This window comes from Centrocercus urophasianus, unplaced genomic scaffold, assembly GCF_019232065.1.
Source record: "Centrocercus urophasianus isolate 14NV4802_14NV808 unplaced genomic scaffold, USGS_Curo_1.0 seq_11, whole genome shotgun sequence".
In the NCBI taxonomy this organism is placed as follows: domain Eukaryota; kingdom Metazoa; phylum Chordata; class Aves; order Galliformes; family Phasianidae; genus Centrocercus; species Centrocercus urophasianus.
Genome location: NW_024884253.1, coordinates 16,470,528 through 16,488,513, shown reverse-complemented (window position 1 = coordinate 16,488,513; position 17,986 = coordinate 16,470,528). Strand labels below are relative to the sequence as shown.

At 38.7% G+C, this 17,986-nt stretch overlaps 1 long non-coding RNA gene across 10 annotated transcripts in view; it reads left to right on the top strand.

Moving 5' to 3' along the window:
- Positions 1 to 22: 22 nt before the first annotated feature.
- Positions 23 to 17,986, top strand: part of LOC122155068 — a 40,604-nt gene continuing 22,640 nt past the window's right edge. For 3 of the 10 annotated variants that reach the window (XR_006167119.1, XR_006167120.1, XR_006167121.1), the window contains exon 1: positions 23 to 1,018. This is a non-coding gene — a long non-coding RNA (uncharacterized LOC122155068). Of the gene's footprint in view, positions 1,019 to 17,838; positions 17,903 to 17,986 lie in introns of all 10 variants that reach the window. The other 7 variants (XR_006167125.1, XR_006167118.1, XR_006167124.1 and 4 more) reach the window with 7 other exon arrangements.

Below are 17,986 nucleotides of genomic sequence, written 5' to 3'. Positions count from 1 at the left end.
GGCGAACGCCGGCACGCGAGGAAGCGGGCGGTGACGGCCTCCCTTAAGGGCTGTGCGCCTGCGCGGGATTGCGACTGCGCCCTGACTGAGGGGAAATGGTCTGCAGGGCGCATGCGCAGGAGGTTTGAGTGTACGCTGGTGTGAGGCAGGCGAGGGGCTGTGGGATCTTTGGGCTTTCTGTGTGGAAGGAATGAGTGGGCTGGTGTCCGGGAGCTTCCAGTCCCAAACTTGAGGTGGCTTGGGGTCCGTGTGGGCGCTGGCTGTAGGACCCCAGTGTAAGTGGTGACTGTGGGGCCTGTGAGCTTCCTGAAGAAGCTAGCAAGTGGCAGAGATCCAGGCAAACGTGGGAATACTTTCTTAAGTTTGGCTGTAGAAACAGAGGAGTCAATGATGTTATGGATACATCACAGCGTGGATACAGCATGTAGCCTGAGTCAGGAGAGCAGCGTGTTTTCTAAGATGTAAAGTCACTCACTCTAAATGGTGTAGAAAGTGTGCTGTGCTTGTAATGTTTTCAGGCTTAAATTGTCTAGAAATGAGTATTTTCCAACAATCAGAAATTAAACTCAGTATATCTGCTGGCTTTGTAACTTATCTGCTTGTTCTTTGATTGGCTTGTGACTCCCTTCTTCATATGTTCTGCTAATCTTTTATTACTACGTTAACATGCATTATATCCAAGCATTGAACAAGCTTGCCAGAAGTACTTACTTTAGTGTTCATTTGTTTTGTTTACCTGATTGTGGGCTTTTTAGATTCATTCATTATAACTTTGACATGGAGTCAGAAAGGACTTGTGGTGGTGGTAGAGATGATGTTGTACAGTTAGTTGCTATGACAAATGTAGTTTTTCTTTACTAAGACTTTGGTCCTGAATATGTTTCTGATGCGTGTGGCCTACGCTGCTGTCAGATACTTGGGGTATGTAAAGACATCTACCAGCTGTACTGTACACTGAAGTGTGAAGCTGGTATCTTTTATCAGGTCATGCTGAATCTGTAGTAAACGGCTAAAGCAGGTAAGTGAGATTTTTCACAAGCTCTTTTCTCAGATTTTTCCATAATTGGCTTCCTTTGTTCCTGTGTTCCATGATCGTTTTTCTGCCTGGTCTAGAGTCTGGTGCATCATGGGGAACCTTCCAGCCCTTAACACCAAAGAACTTTTCTTTTGCATTTGTAATTTCAAGTGAACTATTTTTTATTCTATAAGCTGTGTGTGATATACCTCATGTTATAATCTTTTCATTTAAGAAAAAGACGATGTGTGCATCTGTAATGTGTGTTCATACTAGAAGAGCCTATATTTCGTTTGTTCTCTTACACTGTGAACAACAAACTAGAATTTGCTGGAGCACCAGATATGATGCTGAACCTTCTTCTTTGACGTACTAATGAAATGGAGACATGTAGATAAGGGAATGAAATATAGTGTATAAAGCATTTATGTGAAGTGTTATTTAAAAAAAAAAAAAAAAAGAAAAAAAAGAAAAGAAAAGCACCATATTTCTAAGTGATCAGTGGTCAAAAATGTATGCAGTAATTTGGGTGGAAAGGATCTAAAATATGATGTATAACTGTAACTTTGTGGCTAGGGTTCTCGTCTGAGTTGGGGGTTGTGAGTTCTGCTGGCTTTTTATTTCTGTTAGGTAAGGGAAGATAGCTATGAAGAACAAGATGGACAACTCTTTCAAGTGGATGTCACCAGAACATGCCAAGAAGCATGCAGGGCTTTGTTTCTTCACATTCCTGCTCCCCTATTCAGTTGTTGAGGTATAAGGAATTCAGTCATGCCAAATGGGATACTGAGCATGAGGTCTTGGCTGAAGAGCCTACTGTGGGTTTTAATACAACAGGGAATGGTCCTGTTGTATTAACAGGATCATCTGATTTTCAAATCTTTCAGCTTTTTTTACTTCTGCTGGTGACTGACATTAAACCACATTTTTCAGTTTTCTTTTTTAAAAGGAGTTTAACAGAAGAATCACCCACTGGGTAAGCAGCCTGCAAAATCAGAACTTTCTCAAACTGAGGTGAAGTGCCACTGGACACCTAGAACGCAAGTTTCTGCTTGAAGAATGGAAATGTATCACTACTTTCTCAGTTACTATGCATTAATAATACAGTTGGTTTCAGTTGCACAAAATTTTTTAAAGCATTTCCTTTGTTTATAGTTTTGTTGTCTTTTGTTTGTTTTTTAAAAATGTCGTGTTGTTTCTGACAATACATGGGAAACATCTGCATGTTACTATTAGCAGGTCAAAGGAAGAAAAAGACATTAACTGTGAGTACACTTTTATTCATGGCAGCCTGCTTTAAGGTTCAGCCTCATTGGAAGCTTGGAATAAGCTGCATGAATTAGCTTATGTAAATTGTGCGTAACAGATACATGAAGGTACTGCTTGAAAGTGTTCTCTGACTTTTTATCATGGCATGGAGTTGAATTTATCCAAATGAGTTGTGTCATCCTTTGAAATTATGCATGACTCCAGTGTTTGTCACAAGAATATAAGGCCCATTCCATCCTTGAGAAGGCATAAATAATTTGCTTAGTGAATCATAGGTGCAGACTATGCCTATGGCAGCTACAGCTGCTGTTTGTGTTGAATAGCGAGTTAATATAGTTGTATTACAGAGTAGTTTTAGAGTTGGTTTATTTTAAAAGTATTTGAGAAATTGGAAATAAGGATTTAATAACACTAAGCCATTCTGTCACCATTAGTGATGTGCTTCCTGTTTTGCTAGAGGGACGTAAAGGCAGTAGAATACAAGAAGAACAGTGAACAAGAGTATTAGAACTACTGGTGAAAAATACTGCCATGGTAGCTTTGGTGGGAGGCTGCAGAGCTGCCAGTGGAAAACAGGCTGTGAAGGCACAGATGGAGGGCCTGTAGCCATTCAAAATTCTAAAGAATCCAAGGCATTGTGCAATGCTGCTTTCTATTTTATGCATGACTATCTGGAGAAGTAAGTACAGTAATGAGTGAAAAGGTGTGAAGAACTAGCTGGGAATGGCCTTTTAGGAAACAGTTCTGACAGTGCTGTGCCAAGAGAAGCTGTCTGGACAACTTTTTTATCTGTTGTAAATTCCCAAAGTGAAATATACTATGTTGAGGAATATTGCTTGAAGAAAAGAATAAATATCACTTACTGAAATAGCTACACTGCCCTTGATGAAAATTATTCTAAAATACACTTTCATGGCAAAGCAGTTTTAGTCAGTTTTAACTGCGTAACTGGAAATTTGGATTTGTTTAGAGCTCTTGTACAAACACCTGACTGAGAACTAGTATGAGGTGTTACTAACCACTGGGCAAGCTTTCACGTTTGACATAGACCAGACGTGAAGCCAAAGTGCTTTAACCTTGTGGACCACTTCCTTTCTGGAAATTCATTTTACTGTACTTAAGATATTTACTACTGTGCTTAAAATCTCTGTTTTTCTTTATGAAATAAAAGTCACTTGGCTAGAATTACCTAGGAAAATATCTCAAGATAATGGTTTCTTTTACTGTGGCTGTGATTCCATAGTTCTTAATTAGTGAAGAATTTTTGTCTAAAGGATACCAATTACATAATTGGTTTTCTTTATCTCATTGTTACCATCACAGTGAAATCCAACATTCTTCAGGTTGCTAGAATAAAATAATCATAATAAAATATTTTTCCTCTTGTATTATCAAGGGGATGCTTAACCTTTTGCACATCCTTTGAAACAAATGATAGATTGTGTGATTCAAATCTTATGTAACTTGTTTATTTTCTTCATTTCAGTACTTACAATTTGGAAATAAGATGCCTTTTAGCATTTTTTAATATTTAAAAAAAAAAAAAAAAATGTCTGCATTCCATTACTTTTATTTATCTTTATTGAAACAAAAATATTCCTGAAGTCAAGAATGGGACATGTACAAGAATTCACTTCATAGTCACAGAATTGTTTGAATTGAAATGGACCTTCAAAGGTCATCTAGTCCAACTCCCCTGCAGTGAACAGGGACACCTACAGCTAGAGCAGGTTGCTCAGAGCCCAGTCCACCTGATCTTGAAAGTCTCCAAGGACGCGGCATCTACCACCTCTCTGGGCAACCTGTCCTACCACCAATTTCTCCACTAAACCACATCTTTTAATACCACATCTAAATGTTTCTTGAACACCTCCAGGGGCAATGACTCAGCCACCTCCTTGTGCAGCCCATTTCTTTTGGAGAAGAAATTTTTCCTGATATCCAACCCAAACTTCCCCTGATGCAACTTGAGGCCATTCCCTCTAGTCCTGTTGATAGTTACATGAGAGAAGAGGCCAACCTCCACCTTGACACAACCTTCTTTCAAGTAGTAGAGAGCTATAAGGTCTGTCTCTTCAGGTTCAAGAAACAGTCTATTTCCACCTGAATTGTGGAGCATTTATTCTGCTCCCCATCCCAGACTTCCAGGTCTGGGAGTTGATTGTCCTGACAATAATTGATCTGACTTATAAAAACAGATGTAAAGAAGGCATTGAGAACCTCGGCCTTTTAGTTATCCTCAGTGGTCCCTTCCCTGCTACATCCAGTAAAGGCTGGAGATTCTCCTTAGCCCTCTTTTTTAATATAATTGTAACAAAGTTTCTTGTTCCTTTTTACTACAGTGGGCAAGTTGAGTTCAAGCTTGGCTTTTTCATTTCCAATTTTGTCCCTGAATATCTTAGCAATTTCTTCGTACTCTCCCTTAGTTGCCCTTCCCTTCTTCCACAGAAGGTAGGTTGTGGTTTTTTCTCCTGGAATCAGAAAAAGTTTCCTATTCATCCACACCAGTCTATCCTGCCAGCTCATCTTACAGCACAGGGGGACAGCCTATTCCTGTGTCTTTAAGACTTCCTTCTTGCAAAACCAGCCTTCCTGGACTCCTTTACTGTGCAGGACTGAATTCCAAGGGACCTTTCCTACCAGTGTCCTGAACAGTTCAAAGTCCACCCTCTGGAAGTCTAAGCTAGTGATTTTGCTGATCCCCCTCCAAACTTTACCAAGAATCAAGAACTCTACCATTGTATAGTCATGCTGCCCAAGGCAGCTCCTGGCCTCCACTTCTCCCACCAGTCCTCTATTTGTGAACAGCAGTTTTAGTGGGGCGCCTTCTCAGTAGGCTCTTTACCAGCTGTGTAAGGAAGTTATCTTCTGCACTTCCACACACTTCTTTCCCCTTGTCCTCTCGCAGCAGACCCTGTGAAACAGTGTCCCCTTCTTTCTTATAACCCCTACTTAGATACTGAAAGATCACTATTTGGTCCCCACAGTTCTCACAGCCTGTCTGTATAGGATAAGCGTTCCATTCCTTGGATCATTTTTGTGGCCCTCCTCTAGATACACTCTATCAGATTCAAGTCTCTTCTGTTCTGAGGGCTCCATGTCTGCACACAGTACTCCAGGTAAGATTCAGTTCAGAGAAGCAGGGCAGGATCACCTCCCTTGACATTCTGTTCATGCTTCCTTTGATGCAGCCCAGGATATGGTTGGCTTTCTGGGCTGCAAGGGCACATTGATCCCATGAAATGGACCACCTCTCCTGCAAGGACAGGCAGAGAGAGCTGGGGCTTTTCAGCTTGGAAAAAAGAAGGCTGTGGGGATAGCAGCCTTTTAGTATCTAAAGGGGAGCTATGGGAAAGAAGGGGACAGACTCTTTAGCAGGGTACGTGGTGACAGAACAAGGGGAAATGTCTTCAAGCTTGAAGAAGGTAGATTTAGGTTAGATATAAGGAAAAAATCTTTTAGAGTGAGGATGATGAGGCACTGGAACAGGTTGCCTAGAGATGTGATTGGTGCCCTGTCGTGGAGAATTTCAGGGTGAGGCTGGATAAGGCTCTGGCATCTTGATCTAGCTGTGGTGTCCCTGTTCATTGCAGGGGGCCTGGACTAGATGGCCTTCAGAGTTCCCTTTCAACACTAAGGATTCTTTGATTCTATTGCTAGCTCATGTCCAGCTTACCAACCATCACTGCCCTCAAGTCCTTTTTGGCAAGGCTGTAGTCTGTCTTGTCCCCCAGCTTGTACTGTTAGCAAGAGTTGCCCTAACGCAGGTGCAAGACCTTGCACTCATGAGGTTCTTTTGGGCCCACTGCTCGAGCCTGTCTGGGTGTCTCTGAATGGCATCCTGTCCCTCTCGTGTGGCAACTGCACCACACAGCTTGGTGTCATCTGCAGGTAGCTTCTGTCCCTCCAATCTTTTGCTACCGTTTTGATTTTGTTTTTGAAGCTAGCGAGAAAAGGCAAGAGAAAGCATTATTTAATTTGAAAGTAACAAATTTAGCTGTTTCTGCTTTGTCCAATTTTCTGCTTTCAAGACATTTGAAAGGCCTGTTAGAAGGCAGAACTAGAACTGGAATTTACAGAACACTTCACTGAGCTTAGTTGGATTGCTTAAAAATAAGTGAATTTGGCTCTATAAGTATGACATAATATGCTTTAAATATACAAAACAAGACAAAGGAAATTGTAAGTAAAGCTTTTTATCCCAACCTTCTGGAATCAGTGAGGAAGGGCATAATTCAGTCTCAAAGCTTTATTATTGGTGATGATGGGTAAGCCTGAAAGAAACCAGTTTTGTTTTCTAGTCCCAAGTTCTTAGCAGGCAGATTTGGAGAAAAAACAAAGTTCAAGGTACTCCAACTCAAGATCAGAGGAACAAATGAGGTTTTTCAAAATATTCATGTGGTAAAATTATTTTTCAAAATAACAGTATAACGTTATAAGTCAGTATCATATGTAAATTAATGAATCTTTTGTTGAGTAGCTTAAAGTTCATTAGGAAGATTTATTCCTTTTATTAAGGAGAGGGAGAAAATAAAATTCCAAAGGGCAATTATTTTGAATCATTTTATCTTCTGGAAGCATTGGGGATAGAATAATAGGTTAATATAGAAACGTTCCCCAACTCTTCATGCTGACAGACTCTTATTGTTTTGCTTTTCTATCTCTTAATTTTATTTCAGTTTTAGATTCAGGTAAAAAAAATAAACAATTGTAGAATGATAGTACATGAAAATCTGAGTTGAAGGTGTTGCAAATATTTATAGGACCATGCTTCTTAAGTTGAAAAATATCTGAATTTGATATGAATCTGCTTTCAGCCAGGACTTTAATGACCACTGTTATATAGTCTCAGATATATTTTCTCTTTGTAGCTTTAAAGCAAACAGGACTTGAAACTATTTTATCTTAAGGTTTTCATAGAAATTTAAAGTGTTTTTTTAAAACTTCTTAATGGAGAGAATGCTTAATTTTCTCAAGGACTTCAACATAGAGGCTGCAGACTTCAAGCATTATGTAGCACATAGGCATATTGCTTAAAAATGAAGATTGACTAGATTTCTTTTTTTTTTCTAATTAAAAAGAAAAAAAAGGTAAAATCACATTCATGTAGGCCAGGAGTAATACCTGTAGAAGTTTCCCAACTTGTGAGGAGTTCATTTTTGTTGCATTTTTTTATTTTAGAATAGTGCAAATACTTTGTTCCTGCTTTTTTAGTTACTGCACTAATTAAGTAAGATTGTGATGGAACTGGTCATCTTCCTTTCAGTAATTGTGGCGTGTTGTAGGTACCATATTGCTGTAATAAGGGCTGCAAATGAGTAACACTCACAACCCTACTTTTGACTCTTAAATACACAGTTTTAAAATAACTGAAAGAAGCAGTACTGATATAAATGCTGTGCTTACCATGCTTGCTCCACATGTTCATTAGGAGCCAGTAAGCTCTGATTCAGAGGTCTGAAGCTCCGTGTGAACAACTCTGTGTTAAGCCCTCCTAACTAGAGCAAAAACAGAAAGACCAACTCAGTAAATTAATGGTCAAGCAAGCTTAAGGGGAAAATCATAGGATGGGGGAAGATGCTTGACATATATTCCTTCTTTTTTAGATTTAAAATCCATTGCTATGCAACTACTATCGGTAGTAGCAGCCCAGACAGAAACTTAGAGTCATCAGAAAAACAGTTCAGAGTCAGAACTGAGTGGAAGGGAGCTGGAGCTCCTCCGCTTCTCACTTTACCACCTGTAATTTTTTTCATAAGCCCATCCACTGTGCTGCCAAATAGCTCATTTTTCCTGTGAGAAAGATGGGGTCAAGGAGACCAGGAACTGTGGTCTCCTGTTGTCTGCTGTGTACGTGGACAGGGCAAGTGTGGCAGATAAGTTGTAAATGTTTCTCAATCTAAACTAAAAATGAGCAAACGGTCCCTGATCACCCTTGGCAGTTGTTTCCACATATTGATCCTTGATCCCCAGAATCTCCCAACTTCCAGGATTTCTACTTCAGCTGGGATTTTCACCATCACCTTTTCATGTCCCTTTCTTCTTTCCAAAGCCTTATCTTTTGGGGGAACCCTTCTCTGAGGTGCTTCACCTCTAATTTTCCCAACCTACGTGATCAGCCTCTTCACAGAGGGTTTGTCTATGAACTGGAGGATTTGGTAGGTGCCATTCTGCAGACCCTGTTTACCAGTAGCAGTTCTCCAAGAGTTTAAAACTTCAGTTTTGAACACGCGTAGACACAGTTATCAGTTGCTCAGTAAATATTTTTTCTGTTGTTACCTTTTTATTTTGTTTACGATAATTAATGCACCAGAGATGCCTGAAAATACAAAATGAAGCTGGCTGCTCTCGCTTTTTGTCCATGAGAAGTGGGCTGAGTCACCATGCTGACTGTGACAAAAACAGTCCAGCCTTAAAGTTCTCCCTGTACTCATCTCAAATCAGCTTCTCCAGGAGGGATAATATTGTCTGCACAGTTGATGAGGAGGAAAATTGAAGCAGGGTGATGATAAAGACTTACTCAGAGCTAACACAATAGACTGGTAGCAGAAGCTAGGAAAGAGGGAAAGATCTGACCTCAGTCTGGTCTCTAGCAGTACTTAATTGTTGTAGGGGCCTCCAGTCGGTAATGAGTCTAAGACAGTGGAAAGGCAGAGTTTCTCACGGCGCGGGGGGTTGTGGTGAAGATGTTCATTCCTTTTCTTTTGTTCAAGAGTTGTCTTTGAAGGCATTGTTCCTCCACAGCTGCAGTAGCCTACATTCATTGTGATAATTATGGGACAATATGTAGGATGGATGATTGATACATGAGATAAAGTTGTGTAAGACTATTACTAGAAGATCATATGGAGATAATAAATTATGCAAAGACAGCTCAAAGAAATAAGCTAAGGACAAATTTAGTGGGGTGCAAAAATGGAATGGGGACAGCAGATCCAAACCAGGCTAAAAATGGGTGGGAAACGAAATACAGCTGTCCCTCCAACAGATCACATAACAGGGCATGAATTGTTACAGACAGGTAAGGCAGAAAAAGTACAGAAAATGGGTGACAGACAGAAAAGGAAACCAATTCTTCATTGTTATGAAAAGCCCTGCACTCCTTGTGCACCTCATCTCTTTCTTTCATACTAGAACAAGAACTAAGTGCACTGTTTTCCCTTGGCTGAGAAGTCCAGATGTGTGGGCAGGGTTTGGCTGTTGGAGAGGTTGGGACCAGCAGGCATGCAGCAGAGCTTGCAGAACAGCCTGGATGCAGCTGCAGAGGTGCTGAGATACAATGCAGGAGAGACCTCTGCTTTCTTGAGTTAGATTCATTCAGAGCATGGGAAGCAGAGCACAGGTAGATAGGAGGTCATTCCTAAAGGGTATGGGATATATGTATGGTAACAAGCAGGCAAAGAATTTTCCTTCTTTTTTCTTTTAGCCTTAGTAAAATCAGTTCCCAGCTTTTTACTAAGGTATTTTGAGAGCCGAGTATTCTCACGTTTCCCAGCTCTTCTTTTCTTACTGTGAGTCAGTTGTGCTGTTCTTCTTGGCAGTTTGAATTTAGCTTCAAGAACACTTTGGAAGATTTTGTAACAAAAAAAAAAAAACAAAACAGAGAAATGGATAAAAAAGTGAAGATGCAACCAGATAAACTGTTGTTATAATTAAAGGATTCAATAAAGTCAAGATACTTTTTCTTAACAGGCACCTACCAAGAACACCACTTGGTGTTTTAGCAGATGCTGTAAGAAATGAAGACCCAGTTGGATGCTTTGCAACAGGAACAAGCAGTGTTCCTGTTCAGATTAATGTTCAGATTAATGAAATCACCCTGTGGTTGTGGACTTCTCTCTCCTTCGAAAATAGAGGGAGATTAGCTGCTGACTGCAGTGTTGTAAGTGCCTCCGGTGGGACGAACTGTCTCAGAATCACCATTCTAAATGCAGCCTCAGAAAGCAGGGAGAAGGGAGAGCTGTCTTTCCTTTCTCACTGCTGTATACATAGTATGTTACTGATCTACAGAACTTTCCAGTCAATGAAATGCAATGTCTTTGGTTGCAATAATAATTCTATCCTGTCCTAACAAAGCTGCTACATCTGAATGTCTGGAAATCCTGTGGAAAAGTCTCTGTGTCATGATACAATATTAGGGAGTTTTATGCAAAGGCTGTTGAAGGTGGTAGAATGAATCTGTTGATTTCACTGGATTTTGAAAGATCAGAAACAGATAGGAGATTTTGACCAGAGAATTAGCCTGACAGATAACATTATTGCCTGCAACAGCATAGCATTTCCCATGCTGTGTTTAATTACCTTAAGATGTCTAAGGAAATAAAAGAAGTCCATTTTTCCTTTCCCCTCCCAAAATACTGAAAACATATCAATTACTCATGCTGATCTTTTACAATATTGCATTTGAGAAAATTCAGGCAGCACTCGATGCATATGGGCATAGGACGGTTATGAAACTGTGGAAGTCCTGTGTTTTAAGTTGTGGAAACAGCCTTCGTTTGTGATGTTACATTATCTTTAAGCCCACAAGAAAGGTGTGGGAACTTATTTCCTTTTTTTTTTCTAAGCTGAGTTGTTAGCCCTTGAAAAATGGAAGTGCTGATATAATTTGAAATAGTATTTCCTGAAGGGCCATGTTGGAACAATATTCTAGGAGCTTAATAAGTCCCATTGTGAGAGTCATTTGTCATTTTAACCCCAGAGGCAAATTTGTAAAGGTTAGTGAAGGCTATTTGTCAAAGTTAAATAATTCAGCTGTTGTTTCTAAAATGAGTAGCTTGAAAATACTATTAGTTGTTGTTTTCAGATTATTTAGTTGCTTTTTTTTTTTTTTTTTAATGGTTTTGGATAGGGCAGATGGAAAAAAGTGTCTAAGCTGAAATTGTTTACTCATTTGCTTAATTATGAAGAAATGGTTTTCTGTGTAAATACAGAAAACAGAGCCAGCACAGAGAAGACCGCACAGTTTAAGAAAAATAGGATGGCCATTCTGTATTGAAAGAGAAACTCCGTGTGCCAATCGCCAATACTCAAAACAATGAAGATGTTTTAAATAGGATCTGTGTAAGAAGGAAACCTAATGTATTATTAGTTAAAATGAATTGTGTATTCTGCCATTTGATCTCCTGTAAATGCGAATGATGGTTTGCAATTCCAAAAAGTATGTTCCTCAGTATGCATTTCGAATGGTTATACTTGTAGATGGAAATGGAAGTTTCCAGTCTAGCAAATTCCCCCTGCTTAAAAACTTTAATAAACTATATCACAGTTACAGAAGCTATTTGGAATGCTAAGATAAAGGACTGATACATTAACTGTGTCTTTGCAGTAGCAAAAGGATTTGTGGTTATTGCTTTTTAACATGCTTTATCACAGAATCACAGAATTGTAGGGGTTGCATAATTGTATGAAAATGCTTATTATTGAAAAGCATATTCCACTTAACTGCAGCATTGGCAATCTGTAGGGAGTTGTGTAACAACCTTTCTTCTTTTGAGGAATTCAGAGTTTTCTTTGTATTTTTCATCAAGTTACATTTTTTATTTACGGAGTTTAGGTAGCTGAGTTCACAGTAAGCGTGCTGTAGGCTTACAGGGTTTGATTTAATTAAAATACTCTTTAGTTAGGCAATAGCCCTTCCACATAGCTTTATGGGCAGTTACACCAATTAGTAAAACAAATACCGAAACAAAAAAGGGGAGTGCTTGTTTTCCTAAACTTTTTAATCAGGAATCTCATCCCAAAAGATGGATCAAATCCTCTTTTTTAATTTATTCAACATAAATGAATTAAATTGAAACCTGATTAGCTCACAGTTGGGAGAATCTCTCTGCAATGACTTGGGACACTTGCTAGAGATTATCCCCAAATCCCAGGCCCCATATTCTTCTGCACTGCCTTTTCTAGTGGCATCATTTGTTCACAGTAAGAAACCTTAGAGCCTTTCTTTTGGAGGGCTGCTGAAAGACTTATGCATCTTTCACCTGTGTTTTTAAGTGCTTTTACGTTAATGTTATACTGAAGAATTCTCCAATAAGAATTTCCTGAGAATCAGTCAATCAGTGTCTATAAAGCTCTTAGAGTTACGTGAAGGCATTGTCCTGTTACTCTAAGCAGAAGGGAACTGCCATGACTATAAAGTAGTAGTTCCATTAGTTTGATGTCAAAACTATGCCTGCTTCTTTTCTGTTAAAGACAAAAGCTCTTGTGAAAGTGCTTGCTCATTATCGAGAAATAATGGGATAATACGGAGCAGTTAAGAATAAGACTTTTCATGCTTACATCAACAATATGCTAATGATGAGCATAACATTAGCCTGTTGACATACTGAATGCTTTAGAATAATTGTTATGTCAAATGTTTTTAAAAGTTCTACAAAGAAGTCATATTTTAAGTCCAGATCATAGCCAAAAGGTGGCAGTATTCTATTCAATATTCATTTACAAAACAGTAAAAAATGCATGTGTTTATTAATGCTTTATCTCCTTCTAATATTGAATTAAGCTAGATGATTGTATTCTAAAATAAAATCAGTTTATTAAGAGTGCTCATTTAGAATGAAATCATGAATAAAATTAGCAAAAACTAGTCTGTATGACATAATTGTTATGTACTGTGTGTATTTTTCTCATCATATGTGCATTTCACTGAAAGATAACTTTTTATGGAGTTCTTGGGTAGATCAGAAACTTACCTAGAAGTCTTAGTAGAGTTAACTGTCTTTAACGTCAAAAATAGACATTAATCTCATGTGATTTTTAACGAGCCAAAAATGCTGCTGTATGTTTTATATACTGGGGACTTAAGAAGTGTTTTCCATAAAGGGAGTATCAGCCTTTTTGTGCTGAGATAACAATAAGTTGTAGAATTGTTGAAATATTGTCTCTCTTGACTGCCACGCTATTTAACTGCACATCAATGTTCTGTCTTAGAAACATTTGCTTGAATATAACTGCACTTACTTACAAACATTCTCCTCTATCAATGTTTAAACTTTCATATGAAAATATTCTAAGTAAATTTTGATCCGTAGTTATGCAGATACAAATATAAAATTACTGTAGTGAGAAAATTAGTTCAATACAGTAAATAAGTACTTTTTTACATTAAATACTTCTAAAAATCAATTTCTGTTACAGCATTTTAGAAACTTTCGCAGGAAAATCAAGTGGCCAACACTGGGAACAGGTCTTTGATTCATAAATATATTTCACCCTTTTCAGTGCTGAAAAGTTTTGATTAAAATTATATGTGAGATAGAAGAGAAGCTGATTGAGAGAGCAGGACCTGGGAAATCCGATTGCAGAGGTATTGCTTTTTAACATATTTCCATATTCAGCTCGGGTAGAGTATAATTCACACTTATCTATCTTCTGCAATGTCAAGGAAAACAGAACTAGTAGAATTCCTAAGGGAAATAGAATTAATAGGCGTTGATGTTCAACACTGACTTCTCTCTTTTGTCACCTTATTGTTCGGAATAGCCCATTTGCTCACTAAATCCCTAATGACTACTCCTTTAAAAAAGGCCAAAGAGCTGTTTTAGGAAGCATACTTCTGTTTGTGCATCAAAGAAGGTGCTGTGAAAACTAATTAATTACTTACTCAAGTAAGGCAGACCATTGTATCGCTAGCACGGACTTGGCAAACATCATGGATGAAAGCAGGACGGAGATATCAGACAAATACAGTTAGATGCAACAGAAGGAACTAAAACTATTCAGAAGACCAAAACAAGTGATGTTAGTTCTTCATCCATTCACTCATTGCTTCCTAACAAAAAAGAAAAGTTCTGGGGAAGTACAAGTGTGTGTTTAATTGCTGACTTAGCTAATAATCTGTTTCGTGCTGCGGTCCAGTGTTTGTGATCCCTCTGCTTCTACAGTATATTCCTAAAGGGCATTTTAGAAAAGCTTAATTATGCAGAAAGGTCTGGAAATTTTCTGAAATTATTCTGGGAACAAATCCAGAGGATAGTGAAAACTCAAACATATTCTTGCACGTAGATATTGAAAAGAGCTATTGCTTGGGGCAGTGCGTTCCCAAGACAGTTCAGAGTGTTCCTGGGTGTGGTGAAGTCTTCTCAACCTTTGCATCAAATCTTAAAGAAATTTGGTCAGGAGGCACAGCATGACTACAGCAATAATATATTTACACAATATTTCTAATACTGTGATCCCATCTAAATCTGAAGATAATTTCATATGCTTCAAATACAATATAATTGTCACAGGTGTGTGTATGTTAAAGATCTTTTTATGCATGCATGCAAAGCTTGAGCAAATTATGTTCAGTTTTCTTGTAATTAATCTAGGTTGTGTATTTTTCCCTGTGTACAAGAATTATGCTTAACAATAAACTCTTATGATCACATGAAGTTAGCACTTTAAATTGAAGTTGCTTTGCTAAGAGAAAGATGAGCTTCCTGAACAAAACAGTACAAGTGGCAAAAGCATTGGGAAGATTTTCTGTAAATGACATTGATATGCGGGAGGTTTGCACCCACCCTGGATATGTACATGCTGTACACCATACATTTATTGTTCTAGGTGCCCTGTGCATATGCACTTGTTTTGTGGGGCTGCTATCTCTGCTCTTTGGAGAAACTGTGGTTTCCTCTTGAACTTTTCTGCTTTTGCCAACACCTTCTGGTTTGTCTAGCTGCCAAATGCAGCAGCAGGCAGGATGGGGGAGGCTGTGTGAACGTATGGCAATTCCTGAAGTGCATGTGCTGCATCACATCTTGCTAATGGGGGGAGACTGCACTGCTGAGGCCCTAGGGAGTTAGCCCTATGTCTTGCTCACACTTCTACTAAAGCGTAACATTCTGTCCCCTGTGTTCCTCCAAGAAAAGTTTGCAGATAAATCAGCAGTTTTTATGATATAGCAGCTGTTTAGACTTGTCCACATTAATTGTGAATATTAACAGGACATTTTCTCTTTCCCATTTGATATGGATTCGCTTTTTCTGGTCCTGTTTCTGTAGCAGACCGTTTAGTATCTAGCTTCCCATCTGGTTTTCCAAGCTTCAGTTTTCACTGAGCACACTTGTTCTACTTTAGTTAAATGTTTATTATCTTTTATTAATGGGCAAAATTTTCCAAAAACTGTTTTATTAGATTTGCTTGTTTCTATTCAGGATTGCTTTTCAGGAATAAAGTCAGAGCAAAAAGTGGTTTCTAGGAATTTTGGTGTCTGTTAGGGATTTTGGTATTTAACTTGGGCATAAAATGCATGGCAGTGTACAAGAGAAATATAGTTCATATGGAACTATGTCCAGCTTTCTTGGAAATCACAGGGAGACATTTCAGGGATTGGTGCCTTTGAGATAATGACAGCATTGTTAAGGGATAAGAAGACTGGGAATTAGATTGCTGTGAAATAATAGAAGCTGCAGGTCTGAAATTACAGATAAAATTTCATGGCACGTAAGCTTAAGTACAACATGGGTTTCACAAGAAATTGTTGCTTACATTGCAGACTTCTGGGAGATTATACTCTAGATTCTGTAGCACTGGTATCTTCTGTTTCCACTTTTTTACATTCATAAACCCACACAATTTGAAAAATTAATTTTGGTGAATATTATAATGCCTCTAAGTATTCTTTTAAGAGCTTCTTGTTGTTTGATATGCATCATATTGTTGATTTTTAGTTTGCCACTTTTCTGCCTGAAACTTGAAACATTTTCCATACATGATTTCCTATTTTAGGAGAAAATGCTGACTTTAAAATTTCAGTAATGCTACGTAATTGGATAAACCTTCTTTTCTGTCCCTCTCATTCTTCCTTCAGGTATCGATAGGGAACACTTCAAGGAAGATTTTCAAGTGTATGAGGTTATTCTTTGCCAAAGATTTGAAGTCCCACATACCTTTACATTAGGCTTCAGTGGCTTTAAAGGAGTTGAAAATAGAGGAAGCTGGGAGATAGCTAGTTAAGAAGCAAAAGATTGTGTTAACCATTTGCCTATGAGTGATCCTGCAAAGCCTTAGTTAAATTGTTCCTGTGAATAGTTATTCTTATATTCAACAGCCATTGCTTCACGTGTAGTTTACTCCTGAGATCAGACTTAGTTAGCTTAAGCTTGCTGAGAAGTAAGGTGTTTGCAGGCATGCAGGTAGTTCTGTTAGTCTCTCTGTAACAGCTCAACCTGCAGGCCAGTTCAGGCAACCTGGAAAGTAGAGTAGAAATATCAGAAAGAAAAACTTCCACAGTGGTTCCTGGGACTGAATGCTGCCCATAAAAGTATTTGTTCATCTACCAGACTATGAGAAAGCTAGATGCCAAGAAATGCAGTTGAATATCAAGTAGATCAACATTGACATGTTAGTCAGCCCATCAGGTATGTGTCTGCCTGAAGGGTACTGAATATCTCTTTTTCTACAGAAACCAAATAAAAGTATGCAGGTGACTCTCGAAGCAATGCCTCCTATTGATTTCCATGGAAACAACAGCAGGTACAAAGATCACAATAACACTATGATAGAGTAAGTTCTTATCTACAAAACGCTATTTTTCAATGTAGTCACCACAATTAGCCTGGCATTTTTGCCAGTGTTGAGCAAGAGCCTGCATGCCATGCTTGTAAATACCTGCAGCAGCAGAGGTGTCCCACTGTCACTGTCACCACTCATGACATGCATCACCTACCACCTCACTGTGCTCAAGTCCATTGGTTGGTCTTTATCAGCGTTCAGCAAGTGTTGATGAATGTCAGTGGGTGCAATATTTTGTGTATGGGTGAATTCAATTCCACACCTTTGCTTCATAGGCACTTCCATATCAGATGCCATTTTGTCAGTGTGCCCCTCTGTTGCCGTCTGTCACATAACAAGAAAATGTAAAGGAATACTGGTGGGAAGGTACAACCTCTACTGCCATACCACCAACATCCCCTCTGATGTTGTGGCTGACATAATGAAACAGGAGGCGTTACTTTCAGAGCAGCCCTCATAGATAAGGAGAACTGGAAGATATAATAGCAAAAAGAGTTTGTGGGTCTGGCTGTTGCTACATTGTGAGTGTGCAAGGATCTATTGATGCTACAGTTCAGCTATGACAAGTGAAAAAACAGAAACCAAGCTTTAAAAAGAGGTATTTGATTGCACCTGATTGTGTGCAACAAACCTTAAACTCTAGTACTATGAACTCCATTAATAAAATGTTACCTCGTATATCTGCAGTTGAAAATACCATCATACAAGTTAAAGAAATTCAACATCAAAGCGCTTCTGGACAGCTGCTGTGTGTTTTGTGGGCTTCTGTGCTGAGTCTTGTAGCTATCCTAATTTTATCTGAAATGATTATAAATTTGCCTTAATATAGAGTTTTAAAACACTGGAAACCCGTCAAGAAAAAATACATCCTCTAAAAAAGAAATAGTGTGTCCATGTGATCGATGAAGCTTCAAGAAGTTTCATTTGATCCCTTTGGCAGCCAACCTACAAGCAGTCTCTAACAAGACCTTTCTGTGTATCAGACTTTAGGAATTGCTGAAATCCCGAGAAATACAAAAGTAGAAATGAACTTGTTCATATTTCTTTTCCCACAGTGATGAAGTAAAGATCTAATACTTCAACAATGGTGTTGAGTAAGTGCTGTGATTGAAGGGAAAGGTGAGTGCAGAGCTGTCTGAAAACCCTGAGGGCTTTGCCCTTTTCAGTTCAGGTTGCGAATGGTTACTTGGATGAAAATTTGTC